Raw genomic sequence first — 20726 nt, forward strand, 5'->3', positions numbered from 1 at the left:
CCTGATACATTGGTCCTTTTAGGGTGATCGCCACAGTGGGTAAGGTAGCATAACCTTTAGAGCTATCGGAGGAATTGGATCAGATCCATGATACCTTCCACGTATCCCAGTTGAGCAAGTGTATAACCGATGAGACGGCAGTAGTACCGCTAGAGGATATTCAGGTGGATGCGAGCCTGAAATACATTGAGAGGCCGATGGCGATCTTGGATCGGAAGATCAAGGTTCTGAGGAACAAAGAGGTGCCCCTGGTTCAGGTCTAGTGGCAACATCGGAAAGACTCCGAGCTGACTTGAGAGCCATACACGGAGATGCGAGAGCAGCATCCCGAGTTGCTTGCAGAGTGAGACTTCGAGGGTGAAGTCTGATTCTAATGGGGGAGAATTGTAACATCCAGATTTCTAGGTATCATAATTTAAGTAATTACTTTTGAGTTAAGAAGAGGGACTCGACGAGTTGACGCCTAAACTCGTCGAGTAGGATCATGACTGATGACTCAGATTAATGAATGGACTCGACGAGTCGGTGAGGCGACTCGACGAGTCCGCACTGTTGGCAGAAACCCTAAATATTTGGGCCTGAGCCCTATTTAAAGGAACTTATGGCTTTCAATTATGGCTACCTTCCCAGAAGAGAGAATGCTAGCGAGCTTGAGTGTGTAGAGTGAGAGAAAGAGCTATCTTGAGCTTTTTTCTATGATTTTGCAAGAGAGGAGAAGAGTTCCAGCAAGAGGGACCAAGGGGGGTAGTTTTTCTGAGTTATTCAAGCAAGGAGCTTCATTCTGAGGTACAAAATCGAACCCGTTTCCTTCCTTATTATGTAGATTCCATTTTGGGGTTAGGGCTTGAATCACTTCATCTTTGGGGTTTTGAATGCCTCAAACCCCTCTTGCAAGTTTGTGTTATAGATCTGGACCCTTTTTGGCCCAGAGAGCCGAAAGTATGAAGCTTTAGTAGAGTAAACTTTGGGGTTTGAAGCTAGGAGGCATTAATGGGGTTTCTATGGTATATAATGCAAGATACACCATGCATGAACACCAAGTTCAGACCTTTACGTGATTTTTAGGTGTTGGAAGGCCATATCTATAAGTTAGAGAAACAGATTTAACCTCAGAAGGTCAAATGAGTAGTCTCATGGGGGAAACTCGCTGAGTCCATAAGAGAACTCGACGAGTCGGATCGGGTAGCCCCGCGATTTGTGACCAGTGGTAACCCATCGAGTGAAAGGTTAACTTGACGAGTCGAATGAGGCCTTAGGAGGATTCAGAGGACACGCATGGACTCGCCGAGTCACCCGAGTGCCCTAGACGAGTCTGGTCAAAGTTGGACCGTTGACTGAGTCGACTTCAGTTGACCTTAGGGTTAGTCAAACTAATTTAAGAGAGATTAGGAGGGGTAGAATAGTTGTTTACTCATTTTTATAGAGGAGGATGTAAGGAGTGTATTGATTAGAGTTATCATTTTAATAGGCGGAGGCTAGATCGGGGATTCGAGCACGAGAGTTTCCAGACATCTTACGAGGTGAGCGTTCTCATTATACATTACCTAGAATGGTATCTATGTGCAGACCGGATGGTTATTAGACTTATCCAAGTGGGAGACTGTTGGATTAGTGTCTAAGTCCATAACTATTTTGGTATGTACTTGACCCGATGGTGCATGGTCCTTTTGGGTTGCCTTCACCAAAGCAACTTGATTGGAGAAATAAATAAAGAGAGAGAGGTTATTATTATTTATTAATATGTTATAAGAATAACATATTAAAGAAGAAATCATATTTGCTTAATTAATATTGGTCAATGATTAATTAGGAATTAATTTTGTGATCAAGTGTAATTAATTAAACTAGAGGGGCTAAATTGTAATTATGTGATAGTTACAAAATATGGTAATGGTTATCCTAAATATGGGTTGAACGAATTCAAGGAGATAAGGATCCTTGAAATCGTCCAAAGGATAAAGGATAAGGGTTTTCAAGGCTTATCTTATGGTTGCTTTGTGGATAAGCAACTAGATATGGATAATGACTGAAACCCTATCTCTACACCTATATAAAGACCCTAAGGCCTTAGAATTCTTGTACTGGTTCCCAAGGAGTCCTAAGGAAGAATTCTAACCTCTCTCCTCTCTCTTTATACCTTCTCCATTTTCTCTTGGTGTTTGTAAGCCATTAGAGGAGTGACACTTGTGACTCTAAGCATTCCAAAGTTAATTCAAGGATGAGTTAGGATTGTTATTGCTATATAACAATCAAGGTATGTTCTTAAACCCATTCATATGTTAATATCGATTTCATATACTAGAATTAGGGTTTATAGTCTTGGATTCAAAGCATGTACAATAGAGAAACCTAGATCCAAGCATTAGGGTTTGTATGAGCACATAGGATGTCTTATGACCAAAACCCATCAGTGGTATCAGAGCCATTGGTTTGCTTTCAATTGTATGAACTTGATATATTAGGGTTTATTGCCAATAAACCTTAAGAGTCTAGGATTTTTTGAGATTAGGGTTTGCAAACCCTAATTTGCAAGAGTTTGAATAAGATCTTCAAATCCTTTCCTTAAACCCTTAAATTTCGAAATCTAGGGTTTGTTATAATCCCTTGTTTTTCGAAATTTGCCTCCTCCCCAAGATAAGATCCTAATTTTTAGGGATTTGGATTATCCCATATCTTGTAATTATCCTCTAATTGTTATATATGGTAATTCAAGATCTTGCATTATCCATCCATATTTTCGAAATCTATATAGATTAGGATAACTTAAATGTATAAATGATAATTATCCTCATTATTTAGATAATCCCTTATGATTTAATAATTAAATTAATAGTCTAATTTAAGATAATTATTAAATCAAGAGTTTTAATATTTAAAATTTTAATGTCATAAATTCGGTATTTTAAGATAGATTAAAACTAAATTGTTTTGAAATGTTTCAAAACTTGCCCTCATGTTTTGGAATTTAAATTTTGATTAATTGTTTAATTGTGATATAATGTTAAATTCTAAAACCCTAGTAATGTTTTGAAAAGTTCAAATACACCCTTATGGTTTTATTAATTAATTAAGGAGTATAATTAAAAGAGATTTAATAAATCCATAAAAGTTTAGGTTAACCATTTAATTGAATTAAAAGTGTAATTGTTAAAGTTAACCACATAGTATTTTAAAAGTATAAAATGCACCCTATACTATATATATAACATTAAAAGTCTAACATTATATATATGTATGAGTAAAAGTCAGTCTTACCGTTAGTAGGCCTCATTCACGAAGCTGGTCTATAAGGGGTGTTTAAGGAAATTGCATATAATATGGTGATTGAATGGGTATCCACTCTTACCCACCGCACTCTTGACTAGTGGAGGGTCGTTAGCCGAACTGGTAGGATAGGACGAAACTTTCCATTATAAGTATAATGAAATACAAAGTAACTAAATGTTTTTCTAATTCCCAATCTTAGTTACTTAGGCAAAAGTGAATTGATGCAATTCCATGAAATTACACTTTGTGCCCTTGCGAAGATGTTAGTGGAGCGTGTGTGGTTTACCGGCACACTAAATGGTTCTAAGCAAAGGTAGCAAATGGTGACTCTATGTTTGTCATAGTTCGGTGGAGCGTGTGTGGTTTACCGGCACATCGAATAGGTGATTGTAACATGTGAGGGCACCGTGTAAGTTTGCATGGTTATTCACACCCGCTTTGTGATCCTCGACATCCCAGTCACAAACAAGAGGGGCATATCGAGATTTAAACATGCCATTGAAAGTTCAATGAATCTCAAAGGATCTAGGAATTTTCATAGATTTAAAACTTAAATTTCTTTTTCGTTTTTCGTGGTGGAAATTAGTGAATTGTCATTCACTTACCTTCAATTATTCTGCAATTAGGGTTACGGCATCCCTCTCCCGAGTTGTAGAATATTGTGTTGGGTCCTAGCCTTAGTATTTCATTTGGGTGATTTACTAAGGAATCAATCTATCAACTAACTTGAATTCTTTTTTCTCCCATTTTGTAGATGTCAAAGTTCGACAACTATGGTCTTCCCAAATCCCATGGAACAAGCAATTCACATGAAGATGAAATTCCACGATTCGATCGAGGAACAAGAAATCATGCTTCACTTCCTCCTCTAATTATTCTCCCTAACCCACAAGATTGTAAAATTGAAAAGTTCAATATCACTCAAGCCCTTTTGGCAAGTAAACATAAAGAAGGAAAGTCGGTGTGTGCACACATCTTAGGGATGAAGTCACACATTGATAGGTTAAGAATGATAGGATCCGTTGTCAGTGAAGAGATGGTTGTTGATTGGGTTCTTCAGTCACTTCCTAACTCGTATAGTGAGTTCGTAAGAGAGTACTATATGATGAACCACGACGTGACCCTTACTGATCTCACCTATATGCTTATTGCTGATGAATCAGCAATGGTTTGGCGCAATAGAAAAAGCAAAGTTAATTGGTGAATCTTCCTTCAAGACCTCTATGGATATAGACAATGGCAATGAAAGACATGCAATGATCGAAAAGTTTGATCACAAGAGAAAGGCGATGTCTGAAGTAGTTCCATGTGTTGTTCCAAAAGAGTCAATTTGCTTTTATTGCCAAGAGAAGGGGCATTGGAGACGAAGTTACCCTATTTACCTAAGAGATCTAAAAGATGGGAGAGTCAAAAGTATGACCACGCTTCAGGTAAAATCCACTATCTAACTCCGTTAAGTTCCTATTCATTGATTCTTAATACATGATGTGATAAGATTGCATTTGAATGTTTTGAAGGATCAGTGGAAAGAAAGGAAGTTTGATAAGAGAGCAAGATGAATCTAATCATAAGAGATGGATCTTGATCGCATGGACTTGAAGATTGGATTTTGAGCTTAGATAGTTATGATAGAGTTGTTAGAAATTTTCCTTTTACATAGTTTTTCAATAGATTTTGCATTGTAAGGACAAATGTTTTTCCATTGCTTTTATAAATAAAATAAATTTTGTTTGACTTATTTATTTATTTGTTTACTTCCTTGCAATGAAATCGTTATGAAAATTGATGTTTGCATATTTCTACAACGAATGGATATGATTCTTAGTTATGTTATTTATGGGAATGTCGAGAATTTACCAAATAGGGAGAGTTTCTCATCGCCCAAGTTTCAATTGGACAGAAACTTGGAATCATGCAACTTGGTTGCACGATGAATGAGAAATTTCATATTTGGAAATTAGACAAATTCATTGACAAAGTGTCAAGTGAAGGACTAGGAGATCGAGTACACAAAGTTGTGTGTTGATGAAGTTCACCATAAGAGTAACAAAGATATTCGTCATGATTTACTAAAGGCTTAGTAAATATGATTACACTTACAAGATTAAGTGTAATTCTGAATTGATTAAAGGGTTTAGATCAATAGTAGAACGAATAAGAAGAATCAAGTAGGCAGAAAGATAAAAGTTTCTCCATTCTAAGAAGAAGGGAGAGTAGCTTTTATGCTTTATGATAGATCTTAATGATTAAGAACCATATTTCAATTGATCCTCTAAGTACAATTGTATGTTTAAGAAGAGGAATCAAGAATTGAAGAAATGGTTAAATCAAAAAGTCAATCATACTTCGTTCCAAAACAAGTCTTAAAGTTAAGATTGTAACAATGAGTGAAAAGTGTTAAAGGTTTATAACATTCATCAAATGTGGAAAGTTGTGATGTCTTGAATAAGACAAAGACCGACTAGGACCAATTTATGAAGTGTTTTGATAAAAGCTACACTAACTCTTGAATATTTGGTTGTCAACAAATGTTTATTGACAAGAGAATCTTATATGTCAAGGAGTTAGTGGGAGTCTTAATGGTCTTGAAAAGGTTTCAAGAACAAATCAAATAAACCTTATCGATCATGACTAGCACACGAGTTGAGTTTTACAACCTATCGTGTTGACGACATTTTGATTCTGTGCTGTTGCAATTGAGTTAATTATGCATGTGAGTCCTATAAGTACTCATTTTGAACGCATAAAAGGCAAAGCACCTTGATCAATGAAAGGTACATTGATATGAAAAGGGTGAGATGCTTAACTACTTGGAAGACGTGGTGTGCAGCTGTGCTACCATAAGGCAAAAAATCTAGATTAAAAAAAGGCTCGGTCCATATGAGTTTGAATTTGTCGTAAACTTTGGTTTTAACAAATTCACATGGATAGGAACAAATACACCATTTAAATCTAAGTTTCATAAGATTTCCTCCTTCATGAAAATGATTGTGAGGAAATGCTTTCACTAAGAAAGATTTTAAGAAGATAGTGATTGTAAAATTGCATTCTCGAATTCGATCATGGTTACGGTCTCCCTTTCCATAATTTGAATTGTGAGGTTTGGCAATTAGTCTTAATTGTTGAGACACACATATGAACTATCTAAAGTCAAAGGTGTATAAGTTAAAGAAGCCTTGATAAAAGATTATCAAAGCACTAAGTATTAGAAACATGGACTTAAGAAATTCAATAGGTATTGTCTCTCTGAAAGTTAAGATGTTTATGAATACATGTCGAAGCTAGTGGGAGCATAAGTGTTATGTTTTATAGTAATCATCATGATAGTGGGAGCATAAAAGTTATGATTGTATGATTACTATAGAAAGTATTGCAAGTTGGCAATATTAATTATAGAAAAACAAGAGTTATACCTTGCAAAGTCGTAAAGGTTGTAAGGTTGTTTTGCTATAATTAAGGGAGAGAATATTATGCTTCATTTCAAATCTAAAGGATTAGGTTGAGAAATGTTGATAAATTTAGTCAAAGGTACATAGTGTGTTCTTAAAATTTCGATTATGATTACGGCATTCCTCTTCACAAATCGAATTTTGAGAACATAGCAAATAAAACATTATGCGTCGTGTCCCATACGCTTCGGGTATAGGATCGATTGCAAATGCTTTAATGTATAACCATTCTAAAATTTTCCAAATGTCTAGCGCATTTAGAGGGAAAAAGGGACTAGAATTGGTTTTGACTAAAATAATTAAACAACTATCAAAGGACAATCTAAAGTTCGACGAGGATTGGTCGCTTGTGAGTAGCTGGAAGTATAGTATTGGAAAATATGGAAATGTTTCCATATTGGATGGACCATATCGACGTCATTACAAATAGAAAAGATTCTATTAAGAATGAGTTGCATGAGGAAAATATGGAAGCGTGTTCATATTAGGAAGTAAATATTGAAAATCTATGTCTAGATTAGAAACTTTTATGCAAAAGGATGTTCAAAGGAATCTACTTTGAGTGAGAGACATCATATCTAAGGAATTGTCTTGTAACAATCTACGTTAGAGGAATTTGTAATATCATTGGCAATAGTCTTTGAGACTTTGGTGCAGTGACATTACAAAAGGATCGTTGCATAAAGTGTTAGAATCTAGTATATTCTATAAGTAACAAGAATTTGATATTCTTACACTTAAGAAAAGGGATTTGGAGTTGTAAAATGAGAATGATTGGAAATGTGTTCAATTTGTCTATTTCACAAAAGTAAGAACCATAGGTAAACATTGTGTGCATGCTAGGAGCATGGGAGAAGTGTAATAATTCAAGTAAGAAGTTGATTACCCGAAACGACAAATACTGAGTAATCGATATGGTGATAAATAAAACGTGTTTTATTTATGCTCAAAGGGTTGAGGCCATATGGGATTAGTATTATTCTTGTGTTTCACTTTGCATGTTTTGACTTCCAGAATAATTGAGTTTATTAAGAATAATCGAATTATTCAAACGGGCCACAGTCGTTCATATGTTGGAAGTAGATATGAATGAAGACTGTCGTGAATTGGTGAGTGGATTGTCTAAAAGAGTATTAGACATAAGCAAATGTTTGCTGCAACATTCATGAGTGCTTATGAATATGAATTTGAGCATTGGATTAAACCTACACTCACTTGGATCACTCCATGAATTGTAAGTGATTGGTGAGACGATAACATCTTATATTCTTGAAACCGAGATGTGTGAGTTATATCTTGCAAATCGGTTGCACATTGATAATATGTAAATGCATCAGTAACTTGGTGTTATAAAACATATTGTTGTGTGTAATTCGGTGGGTGAGTGCAAGCAAACATTGTATCAAAGTTTATCCATTCCTTTTATTCAAAGTAGAATAAAAGCGATATCTTTGGGCCCCTCGATGGTTTAGTGATGACAAACATAAATGCCCGGCCGGGCTAGGGCTAATTTGATTTGTTCAATTAGTCTGTCATCATAAATCGGAAATCGAGAAGTAGTACAAAGAGAATGATTTGAAATCATATCTCATACGATATCTAGAATGGAGGAATATATGATCCCTTATCTGAGGATACGCGTATCTGATAGGATCAGAGTTGACAGCGACTTTGGAAAGCTACGATTACAGATCAAGATATGAAGTCATACGCAGAATAGTTATTAGACTTATCCAAGTGGGAGACTGTTGGATTAGTGTCTAAGTCCATAACTATTTTGGTATGTACTTGACCCGATGGTGCATGGTCCTTTTGGGTTGCCTTCACCAAAGCAACTTGATTGGATAAATAAATAAAGAGAGAGAGGTTATTATGATTTATTAATATGTTATAAGAATAATATATTAAAGAAGAAATCATATTTGCTTAATTAATATTGGTCAATAATTAATTAGGAATTAATTTTGTGATCAAGTGTAATTAATTAAACTAGAGGGGCTAAATTGTAATTATGTGATAGTTACAAAATATGGTAATGGTTATCCTAAATATGGGTTGAATGAATTCAAGGAGATAAGGATCCTTGAAATCGTCCAAAGGATAAAGAATAAGGGTTTTCAAGGCTTATCTTATGGTTGCTTTGTGGATAAGCAACTAGATAAGGATAATGACTGAAACCCTATCTCTACACCTATATAAAGACCCTAAGGCCTTAGAATTCGTGTACTGGTTCCCGAGGAGTCCTAAGGAAGAATTCTAACCTCTCTCCTCTCTCTTTATACCTTTTCCATTTGCTCTTGGTGTTTGTAAGCCATTAGAGGAGTGACACTTGTGACTCTAAGCATTCCAAAGTCAATTCAAGGAGGAGTTAGGATTGTTATTGCTATATAACAATCATGGTATGTTCTTAAACCCATTCATATGTTAATATCGATTTCATATACTAGAATTAGGGTTTATAGTCTTGGATTCAAAGCATGTACAATAGAGAAACCTAGATCCAAGCATTAGGGATTGTATGAGCACATAGGATATCTTATGACCAAAACCCATCAAGGGTCCCACTAAGACACATTGACCGGAGGTCTTACCGAGTTATAGCCTCGAGTGGCTTATGTGTTGTATGTGGTATTTTGGGGAACTCACTAAGCATTTATGCTTACCGTGTTATGTGATATGTGTTTCAGGTACTAGCGAGGATCGTGGGAAGGCGCCGACATGTTTTGTACACACTGACAGAGGATTTTGTATTTGAGATTATGGGATATGTTTTACCGTGATAACATTTCATACACTTGGGTTTGATATGATTTATATGAGATATATTATGTTTGAAACATGAAAAAATTATTTTAAATTTCCACGTCGTTACAAAAAGAGCTCATGTGGCATACCGTGAAGTATTGGTGACGATTGGCAGTCAATTAGTCAGATCAGTGGTTCCTTTCCCGGTGATATTCACCGGCGGAATCAATCCTCTGCTTTGGGAGCTTGTCGTCTCCATTGAAGCTTTTGATCTTCCGACTTATGATATCGATTTTACTCCGCTTCTAGGACTTCTTTTAGATAACAAAGACCATTCAATCGGGCTTTAGGTTGCTAATGGTATCTTCTTTTGGCTTATCGATGCAAATCTACATCTCTAGTTAGATCGTACAGATGTAAAGGCTGAAACTGTGAAGTATAAAGTCCCATCAATGGAGATCCAACCTAAATCCAAGTTCGTACTCCTTGATGGAGAATTCAAATTAGAAGGAGAAAGGAGTAGTTAAGCTATTGGATGGGTAACTTCAAGCTTCGGCAATCTGAAAACCCAATTTACCCAAAAAAACCAAATTCAAGAGCAAGCTCAAGTTCAAATTAAAGGGAACTAAGAAAGAACTCGACCAACAGATCAATGCTTACAAGGTATTCAATGTTACACTTTGGCCCTAGAGTTTCAGAATTGTGATAGTTTTAGTCATATGATTTAAAACATGGATGATAACGATCAATTATGAATGAAATTTAAACCATAGGGGTCATTCGTGTAATTTAGATAATTAGTTAACGGAAGAATAGTTAAAAATTAGCGATAACGACCTAATTAACATGTATAGTAAAAGTTAGATGACCTAATGCGCAAAAATAAATAAATAAATAAATAAAAAATTGGTCAAGCTGGACAAATCACAAAAGTTGATTGTTTTGCAGTGACATTATCCCATAATATAATATATCTAGTTGTGTGACTAATTTATATCTTGTTGTTATGGTTATTCATTAAGCTCCTTATACTTATAACTTTCTATTTTGTTGTGTGTGTCTTTTAGGTTTGGTTAAACTTAATAGCATGAAGTGGAGTTAGTAATGTGTGGCTTGAGATCTTACACAAGGATACGAGTAAATTACATGAATGGTTTCTATGGTTTAAGGTAATTTGCATGTTTAATCCTTAACTTATTTTTTTAACTCGAAAGGTCATTACTGTTTGTTTTTGTTACAGTGTGGTCCTTATTTTACCTAAAAAAAACTATTTTGTCCTTGATTTTTAAATTTATTTAACTAAAGATCTCAACCTCACCCCACTCACCTTACCTTATTTACCCCATTATTTTTTACTATTTACATAATAATCTTTTTAGATAAGACAATGATCAAACACGTAAAAAACAAACAACAAGAATTTTTCGAATTAAAAAAATAAATTAAAAACAAAACGTGAAAATTATCTCAAACCATAGGAACTATTCGTGCAATTTACCAGATTCCCTTGATGTACATAGAATTTGTTATGATATATGTAAAAAAAAATGATGTAATTTGTGTTAAAAACCTAGGATTTACAATGACAACTTATTTTTATTTTCCAAAGATAACCATCCTAACTTGCCTTAAGACGTCGATCCAACGTCGTCAAATTGTTACACGCTGTCTTTCACGTAGTTTTTTTACTTTTAAAAAATTAAAATTATGTATTTATATATGTACTATATTAAAAATATTTTTAATTATTAAATCTTTAATTCTTTTTTCAAAACTTCAGGAAAAAAAGATCTGCTTCTTTTTTCTAGAATCTTAGGTAAAGAATAATCGAAAGAACAATGAAATCTTTTTAAGAAAAGATAAGAGTAGTGGATGTACGAATAATTCCTTTCATAACTCATAAGTTTTCTGACGTAATGTGCCAAATTAATTTGTTGTACTGCAATGAAGGTATGAAGCCATAACAAAATTATCAAAATGAATATTCTTCTTGCAAAATGTGGTTATTCTTCTCAATCATATGTAAATAGATACATATCAATACTATCATCAATCTCTCATTAATTTTGGTACTTATTATTTTGTGGTATTTTTTAAACAAATATTATTTATTATCAGTTTTTGAAATGTTTCAACTTTAAAAATTAAATTCATATATTTATATATATAAATTATTAAATATCATATATATATATATATATATATATATATATATATATATATATATATATATATATATATATTAAATTGCAATAATACGTTTTTTTTTCTTATTTTAAAGTTGTACATTAAAAAGTATTTTTTGTTTACACTTTGATTTAATGTTTAATTTTTTTTTCAAATCAATCCGTGTAATACATCGGTCTAACCTCTAGTCCATAGATTTATTGTCTTTCAAGTTCGTCAATTCTTTATCGTGTACAAGACTTGATGTGTCATAAAAAAACAAACCATACAAAACATCCTAAAAACTACTCGACGTCGTGTTTGTTCCGTTGATTTTTTTTATGACTATATATGTAGAACGGAACCATGAACAAATATTCTTCGGGAGTTCACAAAGTGAAGTTGCATGTTTATTCAATTCAAGATGTCTCTAAAAACGTACATTCATGTAGGTGGAGCTAAATTTGGCAGCATTCTCAAATTTCAAAAAATAAATAAATAAATAAACACCAATTTCCTAAAATTAAGAAGCTATATAATCACATATATAATTATCAGATATCGATTACATGATTACTAGAAAATGAAAATGGATCGAAATCAAAAGAAACTGAAAATTGAAGGTTTAATCCTGTTGAGAGCAATCCGTCCATATAAAATGGGCAGGGATCAAAAGTCACACTATTTTGGAGTTGAGGCTTCAACTAGGTCCTCAATATATGCTCCAAATAAATTGACATAACATGTCTATCATAACTATGATAACACCACCGACACATATGTAGTATAAGTCCAAATGAGACCATGATGTCATATTTTCATCTTTGTGTCGATCTTTGAAACTTGATAAATGATATGGTTCAGAGCAAGGTTAATTTACTGCAGAAAAAAAATGGGTTTCTTGAGGTTGAAGAGTATAGGAAGGTGTAAGATGAATATGGAGGAATAATTAAGTGGTGTATATAAATGATGAATAGCGTGTGAATTTTTACGTGCATTGCGTATCAAGTTGCTTCCTGTGAGTTTCTTACCAATTGTCAGTAGCCTCATGAGGATTTTTACTTAATATGGTGAACTGCAGGGCCAGTTGGCTCATGTTTTTGGACGATAAAGTGTTTCGGAACTTTGCTTCAAAACAGTTGGTTTAACTTTGTCCATGTGCTGTATCTTTTCATATTGACTGTTAATTATTCGTCCCAACATAAAAAATTTGATTTCTAGCAACTCTAACTTCATGTCTTCTTCATCTCTGCCCCCAATGAATATTATGCGACGAAGTTATTTAATATGCATTGTATTGTGATGATGTTATTCGACTCATTGAATCTTATTAATTGATTCTTAAATTATTAATGGATATCACATACTAAAAACACGTTACTCATAATTTCATGCGACACAACATCAGACTCATATCGCAATAAAACATAGTTTTACAGTCTACCCTTCTTAATAATCTACCTCTACCTTTCTTAATAAAAGAGTAGTGTTGTTTGATTTTCTGAAGCAAAAATTCATGAAGTCTGCGGACCACCTCTGCAACCCTCTGCAGTAGAAGAGGTGGACCAAACGGCTGCAGACTATAATAAGAAGCGTGTTTGTTTTTTTAACATCTGCATACTGCTGCAAATATTAAAAAATTAAAATAAACTAATTTTATAAACCGAAAATAGCTTTTTAATACGTAAAATTTAATAATGTATAATATTTCGGTAAAAATTAATGATATTTCAGTAAAAAAGAATGATATTTCAACAAAAAATAAAGATATTTTATTAAAAAATAATGATATTTCATCAAGAAATTATCATTATTGAATATAAAAAAATGAAAAAAAAATTCAATAAGAATAAACGAAAAAAAAAACGGAAAAAAAATATGAAATAAAATTTTAATAATATATAATCAAAATTTCAGCAATAAAAAAAGAAGAAGAAGAGGTTGGAAAAGGTTAGAAGAGGCAGTACAAGTGCTGCGCCAAACAGAGCCTGCGCAGAGGTTTTTGACTCAAAAGACTTCTAAAAAACAAACAGTTGCGAGATGAAAAGTGTTGCGCGTGTGCTGCGCCGTGCAACAGTAAAAGGTTTGAAGAGGTTTTTTTTTCAAAAAACAAACAACACCTAATTCTTCCTCCTCCATTCGCCACGTTTCATCAAAACACCATGTGTCACTGTATTTAAATGATGACAACTATTGGCTTAATAGAGGTCTTGCTCCATTTGTTTTACAATTCAAATTTTAAATTCAAATACCACATCACGTTTTGAAGAAAATTTCAATCTTTCAAAAATTATAAACTTATTAAATATGGGAAAATTTCAATCTTTCAAAAATTATAAACTTATTAAATATGGTATTACAATTACGTAAAAGTTGTCCAGCTAATAATCCGACATTTAATATGGAAATTTACATTCGTATATACATATTCCAGCAATCAATTCCATAATTAGAGTGATAATGATATTATCTAGATTTGGTACGATTTTCTTATACTTAAGTCTCGTTTCATAGTTTCTGTCTGGGAAAGTGTTGTCTGGTAAAGTACTGTTTGGGAAAGTTTTCTGACTGGAAAAGAAACCATGTTGTTTGATTGTACATCTGATTGACCGTGCTGAATGATCAAAAAGTAATAATTCAATAATTAATAAATTAAAAAAAAATATATTATTTAAAAAAATTAAACATTCAGAATTGTCTTTCCAGCCCATTCAGCCAGAAAGATATGATTTTGAGGCTTTATGGGAAAGACATATCTTACCGGGAAAGACCCTTTTTTGTGCAAATCAAACAACATTTCCGGTCCATTCAGCCAGAAAGATCTATTTGGACCTGGAAAGATGCGTATCAAACAGGACCTTAATATACAAATATATATCAGCAATACGAATTGAAGAACACGGTTCGTCATTATCTTCGGCCTTTTCCTTCTTCCTCTTTGTATTCTCATCTTTGGCTTCAACTTCAAAACCTCAGGTATGTTTTTTTTATCTATATTTATTCATTCATGTTTCTTCTTCCATCTGTTTCTATCTTCTTCCATTTGTTTCTATCATCAGTTTATTAGTATATGTATTAATCCTGTATTATTTTCTGTACATCTAGAAATCGGTTCTCTTTCATGCATTATGTTTTGTTTTTTTGCACTCTGTTTTTTGATTGTCAATCACAACTTCACATCCCATTGCTTCAAAATAAAATACATGTCACACCCCCGAACCAGACGGCGGAAACGTCCGGGGGCTGTTGTGACTCAATTGAATACCATCACAATGAATATACATGAAACATAACATCATACATCACCAAGCATTGGAATAATACAACTGGTAGCGTTTACATTTAGTACATTGTTCCCTAACATTACATGCCCAAAAAGTAGATTGTTCGGTACTAATTTAACAAGCAGCAAAACGTCACTGAGTACACTTATCCCTTCGACTTATCTGTTACCTGAGAATACAAGTATTTTGAAAAACGTCAACATATGAAATGTTGGTGAGTTCATAAGTAATGTTTGAAATCCAATGTTTGTATCGTTTCGAAAACCACCAGAAAATCCGATATTTTCTTAAAATAGTATGGTAAAAAAAAATGTGTGGATCCGTAAGTATGCTTGTTTGTTTTCTATAGATGTAAGCGTACGAGTTGTAAAATTCGGCATGAAATTCGTAAATGTATTAGTTGAAAACCCTAGGAAAACCCGACGTTTTCCTATCACTTTGCTTTACTTAGTTTGTGTACCGTTGTTTCGTTGAGTTAGAGGAAACCGTTGAGCTCCGGAGGCATTGAGAATACAGTGGGTGGTGAAGTGTTGCGACATGCGTTAATGAAAATGTCCAATCAACAACCTTACAAGCGATCCTTTAGGCGTCACTCGTAATTCTTCACACAACTCAATCCTCCCGGACTTGTGTAGTCCCACGACCGGAGGGAAGAAGAGAAGGTGCGAAACCCTCGGTATTTCCCCACGTCGTTCAAGACCATTGCAATTGCGAAGGGCCCGAAGCCCAACCCGCAATCATGAGTTACAGACTTTACTAGCAGCACTGAAGGACCCTTGGGGACCAGCAGCATGTTTTCCATTGAAAGTCCTTTTACGTTATGTCGGATCGGTAAAACCCAACACTTCGTAAGAGAGAGGTCTTCGGGCCTTAAGACCAGGTCATTGGGCTAGCTAGGCTCAACAAACAAGATTTTACACTTTTGGGGCCCAAAGATGGTGTGTAGACGTCTGTGCACACTCGCATGTATAGTGACTTCCCAATCGTTATTAGTTATGAATCGTAATGTCGTAATGTCATAGTGTCGTCGTGTTAGTAGTTTCAGATTGTTATTGGTTCGAGACCGAACCAATTCGTTTGACAACGACTTTTGGTATTGTAATGTATTGTATTTCGTCGATAGGCGAGGTACTAGTATTTCATCGTGTCGAGTTCGTGTTAGTTATTGTTTTGTTTGTTTTGGTATTGATTATTTACATGATTGAAATCTAAAACCCACTTTTGTAAAATGATGCTCTGGGCCCAATAAGCCAAAAATTTAGGATTAAGGCCCAATTTTTATAAGAATAACACCTTCGATCTCCATTTTGTTCAAAACTTGTTTTGATAACTATTTTGTAGTGAAAACAACATTTTGAAATCCCTTATTGTCAAAAATAACATTCTTAACTTGAGTTATGTGAAAACGCATATTTTCTGATTTTTGAACTTTTTCGACCTAGTTGTTTGAAAATTTGTAGAAAAATCATCGTAAGTCAAAAATTGGATCCGTAAACTATCAAAGTTTATAAATCTTGTCTATTTTGTTCCAAAATTTTCTCATAATTTTTGATGGCTTCTAACAAGTGTGAAATTGTTCATCTTCACAGGTTGGTCCGAAATTATTTCAAATATGATAGGCAGTTTTGTAAAATTCGCCAAAAATTATAGAAAAATCCTATGAAAACGTGCGAGTAGTCATTTTAAAGGTATAAACCTGAACTTTATCCATGTAAAACAGTTTTGAAAAATACTTCCATTTGGATGGTCAAAACAGTCCGAGATTGGACCAAAACTTTCATGTCAAGGGCTGTTTTGTGAGTTTAGCTTATAGATCTTTGAATACAACACTCATTTTTGCTATTTCAAGTGTACAAATCCCAGATCTAAAAGTTTAAATGCATTATATGTGATAAAACATACTTTTCTCATGATTCATATGGAGATCCTAGTGATACACTTCAAGTTTCTTAACATCTTTTTAGATTAGTGAAGGAATCAACACATAATCACCAAATGTTTCAAGAAAACACACATAGTCAAGCATAAATACATAGATCTACACATATGACTTGTATTCTCCCCCCAAAAACAAGTGAAAACAGAAATCAAGGGGGTATGAACTCACCTTGGGGTTTGGATTTCGGTTTTGATGAAGATAAGAAGAAGGTGGTGTAAGTTATGACTCTATTTAGCTTCTTGAAGTGATCTTCGAATCTTGATGAGTTCTAGGGAGCATGGTCACGAATTTGAGGTGGTAAGAGGAGATTTTTGAAGAGATTAAGAAGTTAAATCATAGATCTAAGTAAGAACTTACCAAAGTTAATGATCTAAATGAAGATCCTCTTGAATGTACACACCAAAACTCGAAAATTTAGAGAGGAAATGTAGGAGAGTTCTTAAGAGACTTATTGGGAGAGTTTTAGAAAGTAAGAATAATGGTGAGGAGGCCTTATGGCCGTGAGTTTTGAATAGGGGAGAGGGAGAGAGAAGGATTGCCTAGATATATGAGATATCACCTTGTTATATGTGGGGTTTTGGTGCATGGGTGACCACCATGCAATATTGAGGTGGCACTTGCTCATAATTTCCCATTTCTTTTTTTTTTTTTTTTCTTTTGTCTAGTAAAAACCTTGGGCCAAGAATTTGGGCTAGGAGGAAGGAGTTGAAGTGGTTTGGGCTCAATCTTGGCTTTGCTCGATTTTTATGAAGTTTAAGAATACTTTTCGGCCCATTAGGCCTTTAAGGTAGTTCGTGGCTCAAGTTGTATAACGAAATAGACATTATGGACCAAAAAGGCCTATTAGAGATGAAAATGAATTATTTTAGGCCCACATGGCCCCAAAAAAAAATCTAGTTTCATGATTGTGGGTCCAATTAGAGCCCAAATAGTCAATTTGAAAGTTTATTGGTCTATTAGACCCACTAAGAGAATCCTAGTCCATAAAGAACTTGAGTCAGGATTTCTAGGGTTTCCAACCCTTATTTGAACATATGAGATATATTTAAATGAGAATGAAGTATAGGCTTTTACAATGGATGATGCTTACATGGGAATAGAATTTCCTAGCAAAATGCCAGCTGTGACATCATCCCCCCGTTAGAGGGAATTTCGTCCCGAAATTCTTTCTAAGGATAGGTTCGTGAATGAGAGAATAGGCACTTCATCTGATCCTCGCGTTTCCCTTGTGAATTTTAGTCCACGCTTAGCGTTCCATCGAACCTTCACAGTCAAAATGTGGCTTTGTTTTGTACACTTTACTTCTCCATCCAATACATTGATTGGTTCTCCGACGAACAGGAGATTCTTGTTCATTTTGATCCCATATAAAGGAATGATAAGAGTCTCATCTGATATGCATCCTTTCAGATTCGGAACACAGGGTGTACGTTGCTGAGCTCTATTGGTAGTTGCAGACTATAAGTCCTTGGACCAATCTGAGCAAGAATCTTGAACAGTCAGATGTATCGTGGGTTTATTTTTCTAGTTTCCTAAAGTGAATCATTCCTTTCCAAGGAGATTCCTTTAATAACACGTGATCCCCGACTTGACATCCTAATGGCTTACGCCACTTGTCAGAATAGCTCTTCTGTCGGTCTCGCGATGCTTGCAGTCAAGCTTTGATTTGGATTATCTTCTCTATTGTTTCGCAAATGGTTTCTGGTCTCATGAGAGTACTGGCGAGTGATCGACATTTATGACTATAAAGATTTTTGAAAGGATCAATCTTGATGCTCGTGCGATAGTTGTTATTGTATGAGAATTCAATCAAGGGCAACCGGGTATCCCATGACTTGTTAAGTTCAAACACCCAGACTTGTAGCGTTACTTCGAGTGATTGAATGGTTCGTTTGCTTTGGCTATTGGTTTGAGGGTGGTAAGCAACGCTCATACTTAGCTATGTTACCATAGCCTTCTAAAATGATTGTCAAAGTCCTGAAGTAATCCCGTTATCTCAATCTGAGATAGTAGATATCGATATTTCATGGAGTTTCATGATCTCTTGGATATAGATCCATGCTAAAGTTCCTTCTTGTTTGATTTCCGTATTAGCAGGAAATGGGCAGATTGGGTTAACCTATCGACGATCACCCAGATAACACCCAATTCAACTCGCGTACCTATAAGCTTCGTCTTTCAACTTCGAGAGTTTTATCCATCCATGCAGTGCCTTCTTCGCGATATTCTCCGACTTTGATGTTTTCAAGGCTGGTCGTAGATGTTGACAGTGTTTCGTTCTTGCTTCGTGGGCCGACGAGTATGTTATTGATGAGAATAATGAAAAGGCTAACTAGGAATGGTTGGGAAAACTTGGTTTGTAGGGCCCATGAATAGTGTGGGAGCATTCGTTATACCGAAGGGTATCACAATGAATTTGGAATGGCCACGACGAGTTCGGAAGGCAGTTTTTGAAATGTCGCCTTCTCGGACTCGAAGTTGATGATAACCGATGCTTAGATCTATTTTTAAAGAAGTAACGAGCTCCTTGGAGGTGGCCAAATAGATCGTCAGTCCGTGGAAGTAGGTATCGATTTTTAATAAGGAGATTATTCGATTTCCTAAAATCGATGTACCTTCGGAAGGATCTGTCTTCTTGAGAAACAAGACCGGAGCTCTCTAGGATGAGAAGCTTGGCCTAATGAATCGTTTGCACAACAATTCTACTCAGTTGACAAGATAACTTGTGAATTTTTGGCGGGAGTCAACCTATAGGGTGAATTGGCAATTGATGTGGTTCCCGATATGAGGTTGATTCGAAATTCGACCTGTCTCTCTGGGATATTCCTGAAAGTTCCTCGGGAAACACATTTGGAAAAATCACATGCTACTGGAATACCTTGTATGTCTACCTCTTCTTCGGTCTTGTCCACAACATGAGTGAGGAGAACGTAGTTCTTCTGGTGCAGGCACTTCTGCGCCTTGATGCACGAGATAGGAAGAGGATTGGCGCCAGGTTTATCACCATGGATTATTAGAGTTTTCGTGATTAGGAAGGTGAAGGCAAACGGCCTTCTCGCGACATATAGTATCGGCACGGTGGGGGCTTAACCCAACCACGACGATTATCACATTAAAACTCCTAATCTTTACTGGCATGAAATCTATTTGTCATGAATGGTTGTTTAGTGTTAAGGTGTACTCCACATAAGTACCCTAGGTTAAGTCGTTTTTTTTTTCCCGATGGCCATGTCCATAGAAAAGGCTTAGCTTAGCTTCAGAAATGTTGTGTTAGTAAGTGTTTGAATATGTTACTAATCGAAACTTCGCTCGGGTTTACCATTAAATAAGAGGTAAGCAAAAGAGTTGTCAAGTGGGAACATACCAATAACAACCGTTGGGTCTTGGACTGCTTCGCCTTGAACCCAGGTCAGGACCATTGCTGATCCTTCTGCACCTTGATTGTTATCCTTGGGGAGACCATGCCTGAGGTGACCGGTTCCTCCATACCCATAGCAGGTGTGGATGGTCTCATCATTGGTGTTGTTGTTAGGGTTGCTGCGAGTGTTGTCATTTCCATTTGGCTGACGATTCTGGCATGGATACGTTCTACAGAATTTAGCGGTGTGATTCTTTCGGTTGCATTGTCACAATGCATCTCCCGGTAGGCTTCATTATGATGGAATTTGCACTGGTTGCATTTTGGAAGGATTCCAACATATGGTCTCCCGGTTGTTGGTGTAATAGGGGTCATGGTCTCATGAACAGCAACAACATGTTGCTTCCTTGAGAACCCTTGAGTGGGATGTCCCTTCCTCTTACTTCCAGACCTCAGCTTCCTGCTCTTAAGCTTGGGGTTTGGAGTTCCTTGATAGGTTGTCACTTGTCGGTTTCCGT

This window comes from Lactuca saligna, chromosome 8 (assembly GCF_052625555.1).
Source record: "Lactuca saligna cultivar CGN05327 chromosome 8, ASM5262555v1, whole genome shotgun sequence".
Lineage (NCBI taxonomy): Eukaryota > Viridiplantae > Streptophyta > Magnoliopsida > Asterales > Asteraceae > Lactuca > Lactuca saligna.